This window comes from Schistocerca cancellata, unplaced genomic scaffold (assembly GCF_023864275.1).
Source record: "Schistocerca cancellata isolate TAMUIC-IGC-003103 unplaced genomic scaffold, iqSchCanc2.1 HiC_scaffold_1099, whole genome shotgun sequence".
Classification (NCBI taxonomy): Eukaryota; Metazoa; Arthropoda; class Insecta; order Orthoptera; family Acrididae; genus Schistocerca; species Schistocerca cancellata.
In genome coordinates, this window is record NW_026047098.1 from 26,537 (window position 1) to 37,482 (window position 10,946).

A 10,946-nucleotide genomic window follows, 5' to 3' on the forward strand; every position below is an offset into this window, starting at 1 on the left:
GACGTATTTCAAAACTCATCTGTCGATTCGCAGTGTGTTGTTATTTTCAAGGCGTTCTAGCACTCTTCTTTCGCGCATTCTTGCTCAAACTGAGTTCATTACTGTAATTTCGTATCTTACGTTTGATACAGTAGTTTAAAATGCTTGTGGAAGCATCTTTGTCAACACCTGAAAGTTAGTATGAAAAGAGGGCTGGCAGGTGTAGCGACGTAAAAATGAAAAAATGAGAAAGAGCCAACAGCACTTTTAAAAAAAAAAAAAAATTGGGCTGGCGACATAACAAAAAAAAAGGGAGCCAACAGCACCTTTTTTTTTTTTTTTTTTTTTCGCGGGCCTCCCATCTCCCCTTATAGCCCGGCCTTTTCGCTCTCCACAAAACGCCTTCTCTTGGCGAGCTTCTCGAGCTATAAAGGTGCTGTTGACTTATCAAGAGCTTCTGATTTACGCCCTCCAAAAGTTGCCTTCATCGGCGAGGTGTGCTGGCGTGAATATATGCTGTGGGTTTCCACTACAAATATCAGAAAAGAATATGCATCCGCCAAGATAAGAAAAGAAACGCAAGGTAATCCGTCTTCCAGACTGCATGCCAAATAATAGAAACAAAAGTGGCTACTGGACGCCGTGGCAACTGGCATCAACAGTGACCTACAACAATGACAACCCGCCAAAGCAACAGTCACGTGGCAGCCACCAAAAAAAAGAAATCCACCGCAAATAAAAGAAAGTCCGAAAGAAAACATGTCTCCGCTAACGGCCGACGGATGGTACACGGAGAATAAAACAAACGTCGACGCATTGCATTAGGAAAAAGTCCCACATTCAGACACACACCAACTGTAATAAAATGATCACCGCGACTCGGCCCCCTCAGTCGCTGCGAGAAAAGAACAAATAACAAGAAAGAAATAAAGGAGGAACAGAAAGTAAAGCAAACATAAAAGAACTTTTGACGGACAAAGCGCCATTCACATAAATGTAAGTCATGTGTACGGTTTCGTTAATGTACGGTCCATTAGAAACAACTTTACCAAGCCAAAAAATCATTACCCAAGAAAGGAAGACCGGTGGTAAGCAAGGGTTCGTCATAAACGCCAACAGGAATATTGGCAGTAGTATCAGATAGGAAAAAGAAAAATGTCATGATTGGGTATATAGTCGTATCAGGAAAGTGACAATTTAGTGAATGCATGGGCCAAGGCGACATGCAAAAAATTGGCGAAAGTCGAGGAATAAGCCTGTCGACCAAGGGTCAAATGATGTTCCGCCCACAGGTAAGACAGAAAGTCGACGGCATCAGTCAATTTCAGGGCGAAAATACAATAAACCGTGTGTCCCAAAATCCAAAGAGTAGCATTCCGTTTGGTGGCCGGATACGCTACACACTGAGGCACGATGGCGTCCAAAGCTGTCACCTGCCGCCTGTCCACTCTGTTGAGTAGACGCACCATGTCACACGCAAAGTCCCAAACAACACGGAATTTCCGACACTCGAATCGGTGTTCGATAGTGTCCTCCTCAGGACACGAATCACAGACACCTGAAGGAATCAGACCGATAGAGTGCAGCTTAGCATTAGTCGGAATTGTACGGTTGACCACTTTATACCATATTCCGTGAACGTCAGCAGGAATAACGGTGGCGGCGAGGTTCCTCCACACCATCGTCCAGTCGTGCTGAGGTAGCCGATACTCCCATTTATTCCTGCTCGGCGATCCCCGAAGAGCGCGAATAATGTCACCGACATTGCACGCACGGACATCACCGAGCACAGATAGCTGTTATACACATAATACCGGCGTACGAAGTTCAACGTGGACGGAATATGACTGATCGATACCGGAGCAATCACCGATGGCGGGCGATAGGCACGGAACAAGGCAGCCGTCGGACTGCACGGCCCCTTGTCAAGCACCACGGTAGTCCGCTTTACGAAGAGCGCCGCACACTTGTTGCGAAAGTCAACGAAACCCAGCCCCCCCTCCGCCAGACTCAAGGTACAGGTTGCCAGGGAGACCTTAAAAATGTCACCCTTCCATAGCAACCAATAGACCGCCTGTTGAAGGGCCCGTTCCAGTTGTTTCGGCACAGGTAGGACTTGTGCCAGATACCACGCTTTGGCCAAAATCTGCGTGTTAATAAGGGCCACCCGTTGACGGAGCGCCAAATTCCGAGAGGCATACAGTTTCGCAACGGCCCTAACCTTATACAGCGTGGACCGCCAATTCAGAGCTTCCATACGCTGCAGATTGTCGGTCAGAATGACACCGAGCACTGTCTGTCGTTGCTTGACACAAAACCAGTCGCCGCGAACAATACGCAGGCGAGGTGTAAGAGGGAGCAAAACAGTCTTCCGAGGATTGACGATAGCCCCCGTCGCCCTCTCAAATCGCTGTAAAACACCATGCAGCCTGTTAATGTCCTCTGGCTGATCGAGGAACACGCCGAGGTCATCGGCATACGCTCTACAGATCAGCTGATCGCCACCAATGCGAATGCCCCGGCATTCCTGGGCGATATAGCGAAGGAGCGGATCCAAAGCCAAAGCGAAGAGCGACATAGACAAGGGGCAGCCCTGGCGAACTGAGCGGCTAATAGGTATAACACGACTGGGAATTCCGTTTATTACAACCCGTGACGTGGCATTCCTTAAAATATTGTGCACCATCGTCGTCAGTTTAGGACCAAATCCGAAACCGACCAAGACCTGCCGCAGATAGGTGTGACTAATCCGATCGAAAGCGTTTTTGAAGTCGACCAGCATTATCGCAGCCGTCCGGAGCCTGTGACTTTTTACATATCCGATACAATCCCGGTACGCCAGAACAGCATCGAATATGTTACGGTCCCTGACAGCGCAAGTCTGATGGTCACTCACCACCTTTGGCATAACGTCCGTCAACCTGTGCGTGATACACCGCGCTATAATTTTATAGTCGGCGTTCAGCAAGGTTATAGGACGGACATTGTCGAGATTTGGTGTGGCGGTCGATTTCGGGACGAGTGCAATGCGCCCTTCTGAAAATTCCGCAGGAATAGCAACGCCGTTATGGACCTCATTCATAATGGCAATTAAAACATCACTTAAAAGACTGAAAAATTTTAAATAAAATTCCGCGGGAATCCCGTCCAGTCCAGGGGACCGGCCCCGAGGACTCCGTTTCACAGCTGTATCTAAGTCATCAAGGGTAAAAGGTTCATTTAAACTGGCTCTATCTTGTCGTGTTAACACACGTGGGACCCTCTGCAAAAAATCGCGCAGCGCCCCGGCGTCGACGTCAACCTGTCGAAAGAGCGTCTCAAAATGTGCGTGAACTTCTCGCTCAATGGCCGCACCATCGGAAGTGGAAGTGCCATCTCGCTGGATCCATTTACGGATGGCCAACCGCTCGCGCCGCCGGCGCTCCCGGCTCAGGTGGTAGAGAGAGAGCGGCTCCCCTTCCACGTCACCCACCGGTTGGCTCCGCGCGATAGCCCCAACACCCTTCCGACGTAGATCATCTAGGAGCTTGGCTTTGAATTGATTAAAAACCGGAAGCAACTCAGGTGACGTCGCGACTCGCTGAGCGATATCCTTTAAACAATCCTGGTAAAAACGTGCCGTCGACCGACGCCAATGCGCCGCATCGCGGCTAAAATCAATTAAAAAACGCCGAATAGCCGGCTTGGCGACCGCCACCCACCACCCGATAGTACTGCCGCCATCTCCCTTACCACGCAAGAGCTTGCGCCACAACGCAGTAAATTGAGACGTGAGACTGGCATCGTCCAAAAGGCTACAGTTAAATTTCCAAATAGTGGGGCGCCGAGTAGGGCGCGCACGCGGCAGGAAGAGTTGACACATGTAACCGCAATGGTCTGAAAAAATAACCGGCAACACGTCCGCCTTCCGGACGTGGGCGGCGAGCGGCGAAGACACATAGATCCTGTCTAAGCGACTGTGACCGGTGGCGTAAAAGTGGGTGAAATGCGTCTTGTCCGGATGCAGCACACGCCACGTGTCGCGGAGCCGAAAACTGTCGACCAACGTACGTAATTCCTGGCACCAGTTAGGACGCGGCTCCTGATCTCGACCATCAATCACAGCATTAAAATCACCACCGATCACTAAGTCAGTATGATTACGATGGAGAAGTGGACAGAGATCCTGACCATAAAATTTATTCCGCGCTGGCTTGTCACCGGCATGAGCATACACATTGACAAAGGCAAGACCATTGACGGTACATGCTATAGCGCGGCCATTTGGCAATATTTCAATATTGCTAACATCGAATTCAGGACGGATTAAGATAGCAGTACCAGTCTGTTCGTCGGACATTATATTATCAACGACAGTAAAATCAGAAGCGTCAAGTAAAAACAACAGAGCCTGACGCGTAACTTCCTGTAAAAATGCCACATGACAGTGGGAGTCATGTAAAAAAGTGAGCAAAGCCGACAACTTGTGCGGGTTACTCAACTTGTTGACATTGATAGTTAAAATATTCCACGAACAACGCTCAGGCTCCATACACAATTAAAATACACAAGCACAAAACGCTCCTCATTTAAAAACAAACAGCAAACATGGACGGAATTTCAGCCACCAAAGAGGATAAAATTTTCTCTAAAAAGACTGAATTGATTCCCGTCAACTGGAAGAGGGAACAACAGAGAATAACAGTGATAGTTAAAATATTCCACGAACAACGCTCAGGCACCATACACAATTAAAAGACACAAGCACAAAAAACTCCTCATAAAAAACAGACAGCAGACATTGACGGAATTTCAGCCACCAAAAAGGATAAAAAGTTCTCGAAAAAGACGGGTGTAATTCCCGTCAACTGGATTAAGGGACAACAAAGAAATCACTAAGTCTCCGCACCACCTTCCACATCCGCCGCCCAGTCAGTGGGGGGGACGGAAGTGGGGGTGGACGCGGTCCCATAATCTGTGCCACCGGAGGCTGCCGACAAAGGATCAACGACGGGCATCTCCACGTCGGAAGAAGAGGTCGGCACACGCTCAAGGGCAGAAGGACAAACCCGACGCTGGTGGGTGTCTTCAGCCTTCCGTTTCGTCGGCAATGGCGGCGTCGCCACAGCCGAAGCTGTGTCGGTCGGCACAACGGAACCGTCACCAGTGGGCTGCTGACTTAAAACGGTGCGTAAATGTCGAACAGCGATATCACGCTTCTGATCGGCAACGCTGAGATCGTCGGGCAGCGAAGGGCGAGAAGCGGCAAGCTGTTGTGGTTGTGATTGCTGTGTCTGACGCCCGCAGCCGGAAGCCGGAGACGGCCGCCGCTCGCGGTCTGCACGTGGGTCCCGACGCGCGACACGCTGTTGTGAGTCCTGCCGACCAACCCGCGACTGCCGGGAAGCGGCGGGCGAACGGTCAACTGGAGACGGACTGCGGTCCTGTCGTGTAGACCCCCTGTCAGAGGAGGGCGACCGACCAACACTACGAGCACGTTGCCTGCTAGAACTGAGAGACGGAAGTTCATCACGCCGCGGTTTCGGAGCCACAAAAATTTCCCGCGATTCCACAACAGCAGTGTGAACAGGAGCACCGGCAGCTATGTCAACTGAGGCAGGCAACGTATCAAAAGATTCCGATACCGTAACAGGCTGCGAAACAGGTTCCGACACTACATCAGTCGCCGACGCGGGCATGGGGTCGGACACAGACGCAAGTGAAACACGTGGTAAAGACAAACTTTCGTCAGCCTGCACGGTAGCCGTAGCAGGCGCGGAAACAGCAGACACAGAAGCAAGGTCACAATCGGGAGTGGACACATCCATGGCAACCGCGGCGTCAGCTAGGTTAGCATCGGCCACGCGGCGCGCGGGTGCGGGGGGGGCTGTACCTAAGACCGTAGCAGCGACAGAGGCAAAGCTGTCCCCGCGCAAACCGTCATCGATCGGTAATTGAGCAGGCCGTTTACGTTTAGGACAGTCCTGCCGGTAATGACCAACGCCACTACAAAATGAACAAGTTTGAGGCTGTCCACTATAAGTCACAAACGCACGGTGGCCGTTAACCAGAATAAAGGACGGAATGTGTTGTCTGACAACCATTTTCACACTCCGCACACCGTTTTCGACTTGAAACAAATATGCGGAGGACCACTTTTCCTTAAACACTGACAAAACGGTACCGTACGGACGCAAATAACGTGAAATAGTATCATTCCGTATTTCAAAAGGCAAGTTAAAGATACGAATTTGCCTAACGCCAAAGCCGGCGTGCAACACAGTCACATTACTAATTTTACCGTCAAGATGTCGAAATTTACGCACGCCGTCATTGACAGACACAACAGTATCACACATATCAGGAGATCTCAATTTCAAAAACACCGAATTAAGGAACGTATCAAACTGTATGCCAAGAACGTCATCATGCCTTAACATCAAGTCCTCTAATATCCAACGGTGAATTTCGAATGCCGATGGTTTATCAACGGATCGATCAAACTCACATTGTACGTTATTCTGTCTTTCCTCACTATCATCGTATATCATTTCCATTACTTACAGTCAGGTATAAACACAAGCCACGAGGCAGAGGAAGCAGACGACACGCGAGGCGCCGCCGGCCAAGTCGCACACGGAAGTACTGCTCGCTCGGCACCGAGGTGTTGCCAGGCGGGCAGCCAGCCAAGTACTAACCGGGCCCGATGTTGCTTAACTTCGGTGATCGGACGAGAACCGGTGTATTCAACATGGTATGGCCGTTGGCGTCCTTATACTGTAGCCGCACCACACAAGAAGCATTCGCCTCTTCTCGCAACACACGCAATCGCCGCTTTCCGTGGCACATTTGACGCAAAGCACGTCCTTCCACCTCGAAGGTGGCGCGGAGTGCGCGCTCGCCTCGCCTCGGCGTCTCATAGGCGACTGCCGAGCGTGGGTGAGACGCGCAACACAGCTGCTCGATGCACCGCCTGTCATTCATTTGGTGCGTGTGGCCGCGGGGTGTGGCAGTGTCCTGCTGGACCGACGGAGGCTTTCTCACCTGGCTGACACACGCCGCGCTTCCAGATATTTGCGTAATATGCGCGCTGCATTTGCATTCGCGCCTGTCCCCCCTCCACTCCCGTCCCGACTTGTCCCGACTTCGCTCGACTGCCGCTCGCTGCCGCTCGGGTCGCGGTCCATATGACAGCACAAGCGCGAGAAACGTCTGCGGGAGGCGGCGAGACGACAAAAGAATAAATTTATGATTACAAACCGAATTTGGAGCTGTACGCCGCTGCAGAACGATAGGCGCTACCGTATTTCGGAGCATACCGCCCGATTCGTACTGTTTTCTCGTTTTCACAGACTTCCTGGCAAACTTGGTTGCCACATTCTCCTTCAAACTGAGTTAATTACTGCAGTTTCGTACCTTACGGCCGTTTAAAATGCTTGAGGAAGTCTCTTTGTCACAACAGAAAGGTGATATGGAAAAAGGCTGGCTGCCAGGAGTAGCGACTGAAAAGCGAAAAATGAAGACAGCCAGAGTTCCCAGGCGCTCACCCTTCCGAGTACTACTAACGTCGTTGCTTCACTTCGGTGATCGGACGAGAACGGAAGATTTTATTTCTTTTTTTTTTTTTTGTTTGTTTATTTTCTTTGTGGAATTTAGCACTGCTACAAAACAGTAGGCCCTGACGTATTTCAAAACTCATCTGTCGATTCGCAGTGTGTTGTTATTTTCAAGGCGTTCTAGCACTCTTCTTTCGCGCATTCTTGCTCAAACTGAGTTCATTACTGTAATTTCGTATCTTACGTTTGATACAGTAGTTTAAAATGCTTGTGGAAGCATCTTTGTCAACACCTGAAAGTTAGTATGAAAAGAGGGCTGGCAGGTGTAGCGACGTAAAAATGAAAAAATGAGATAGAGCCAACAGCACCCGGTGTTCCCAGGCGGTCACCCATCCAAGTACTAACCGGGCCCGATGTTGCTTAACAGTAGGCACCCTCCTCCCCCCCCCCCCCCCCCCTGTGGTGCAAGTGATGTCCCTCTCTCCAAAAATGTACGCAATGGGACCATAATGTTGCAACCACACACACGTTGACCTGCTGTGAGGAAAAAACAAGTTAGTACATTGCAAACATGGAAAAGTTCATTTTAAAATCAACATGAAAAACAAAAATTCTAAAAGTATCAAACACAAAAAAATGCTTACCAAAGAAAGAAAATGTATCGTGCTAGGCACCCTCCTCCCGCCCTGTTAGCAACTGATGTCCCTCTCTCGAAAAAATGTACTCAATGCGACCATAATGTTGCAACAACACACACGTTGACCTGCTGTGAGGAAAAAACGAGTTAGTACATTTCAAACATGAAGAAGGTCATTTTAAAATCAACATGAAGAACCAAAATTCCAAAAGTATCAAACACAAAAAAATGCTTACCAATGAAAGAAAATGTATCGTGCTAGGCACCCTCCTCCCGCCCTGTTAGCAACTGATGTCCCTCTCTTCAAAAATGTACTCAATGGGACCATAATGTTGCAACCACACACACGTTGACCTGCTGTGAGGAAAAAACGAGTTAGTACATTTCAAACATGAAAAAGGCCATTTTAAAATCAACATGAAAAACAAAAATTCCAAAAGTATCAAACACAAAATTATGCTTACCGAAGAGAGAAAATGTATCGTGCTAAGCACCCTCCTCCCGCCCTGTGGTGCAACTGATGTCCCTCTCTCCAAAAATGAACTCAGTGGGACCATAATGTTGCTACCACACACACGTTGACCTGCTGTGAGGAAAAAACGAGTAGTACATTTCAAACATGAAAAAGGTCATTTTAAAATCAACATGAAAAACAAAATTTCCAAAAGTATCAAACACAAAATAATGCTTACCGAAGAAAGAAAATGTATCGTGCTAGGCACCCTCCTCCCGCCCTGTGGTGCAAGTGATGTCCCTCTCTCCAAAAATGTACTCAATGGGACCATAATGCTGCAACCACACACACGTTGACCTGCTGTGAGGAAAAAACGAGTTAATACATTCCAAACATGAAAAAGGTCATTTTAAAATCAACATGAAAACCAAAATTCCAAAGTATCAAACACAAAATAATGCTTACCGAAGAAAGAAAATGTATTGTGCTAGGCACCTTCCTCCAATCCCTGTGGTGCATTTGATGTCCCTCTCTCCAAAAATGTACTCAATGGGACCACACACACGTTGACCTGCTGTGAGGAAAAAACGAGTTAGTACATTTCAAACATGAAAAAGGTCATTTTAAAATCAACATGAATAACCAAAATTCCAAAAGTATCAAACACAAAATAATGCTTACCGAAGAAAGAAAATGTATCGTGCTAGGCACCCTCCTCCCGCCCTGTGGTGCAACTGATGTCCCTCTCTCCAAAAATGTACTCAATGGGGCCATAATGTTGCAACCAAACACACGTTGACCTGCTGTGAGGAAAAAACGAGTTAGTACATTTCAAACATGAAAAAGGTCATTTTAAAATCAACATGAAAAACCAAAATTCCAAAAGTATCAAACACAAAAAAATGCTTACCGAAGAAAGAAAATGTATAACATTCCGCACCCTCCTCCCGCCCAGTGGTGCAACTGATGTCCCTCTCTCCAAAAATGTGCTCAATGGGACCATAATGTTCCAACCACTAACACGTCGACCTGCTTTGAGGAAAAAACGAGTTAGTACATTCCAAACATGAAGAAGGTCATTTTAAAATCAACATGAAAAACCAAAATTCCAAAAGAGTCAAACACAAAATAATGCTTACCGAAGAAAGAAAATGTATCGTGCTAGGCAGCCTCCTCCCGCCCTGTGGTGCAACTGATGTCCCTCTCTCCAAAAATGTACTCAATGGGACCATAATGTTGCAACCAAACACACGTTGACCTGCTGTGAGGAAAAAACGAGTTAGTACATTTCAAACATGAAAAAGGTCATTTTAAAATCAACATGAAAAACCAAAATTCCGAAAGTATCAAACACAAAATAATGCTTACCGAAGAAAGAAAATGTATCGTGCTAGGCACCCTCCTCCAATCCCTGTGGTGCAACTGATGTCCCTCTCTCCAAAAATGTACTCAATGGGACCATAATGTTGCAACCACACACACGTTGACCTGCTGTGTGGAAAAAACGAGTTAGTACATTTCAAACATTGAAAAGGCCATTTTAAAATCAACATGAAAAACCAAAATTCCAAACGTATCAAACACAAAAAAAATGCTTACCGAAGAAAGAAAATGTATAACATTCTGCACCCTCCTCCCGCCCTGTGGTGCAACTGATGTCCCTCTCTCCAAAAATGTGCTCAATGGGACCATAATGTTCCAACCACTCACACGTCGACCTGCAGTGAGGAAAAAACGAGTTAGTACATTCCAAACATGAAGAAGGTCATTTTAAAATCAACATAAAAAACCAGAATTCCCATAATATCAAACACAAAAAAATGCTAACCAAAGAAAAAAAATGTATCGTGCTAGGTACCCTCCTCCCGCTCTGTGGTGCAACTGATGTCCCGCTCTCCAAAAATGTACTCAATGGGACCATAAAGTTGCAACCACACACACGTTGACCAGCTGTGAGGAAAAAACGATTTAGTACATTTCAACATGAAAAAGGTCATTTTAAAATCAACATGAAAAACCAAAATTCCAAAAGTATCAAACACAAAATAATGCTTACCGAAGAAAGGAAATGTATCGTGCTAGGCACCCCCCTCCCGCCCTGTGGTGCAACTGATGTCCCTCTCTCCAAAAATGTATGGAGTGTAGGCAAGATGGCGCCGAATGAAATTCGCGAGTGTGTTAGTTCCAGTAATAAATGTAAATTTAATGAAGAAAAGTGTGCATTTTGCAGAAATGTCGGTTGGTATTGTGACCAGTTATGTATTACGTGTTATATTGTGTTAAAAGTATCTGAAAAAAACTGTGATGCATCTATAAACTGTGAAAAAGAAACCATGTTGAC

The 10,946-nt window shown here is 47.3% G+C and overlaps 1 pseudogene; it reads right to left on the reverse strand.

Moving 5' to 3' along the window:
- Positions 1-6,608: 6,608 nt before the first annotated feature.
- Positions 6,609-6,726, reverse strand: LOC126154627 (5S ribosomal RNA; annotated as a pseudogene).
- Positions 6,727-10,946: the final 4,220 nt, after the last annotated feature.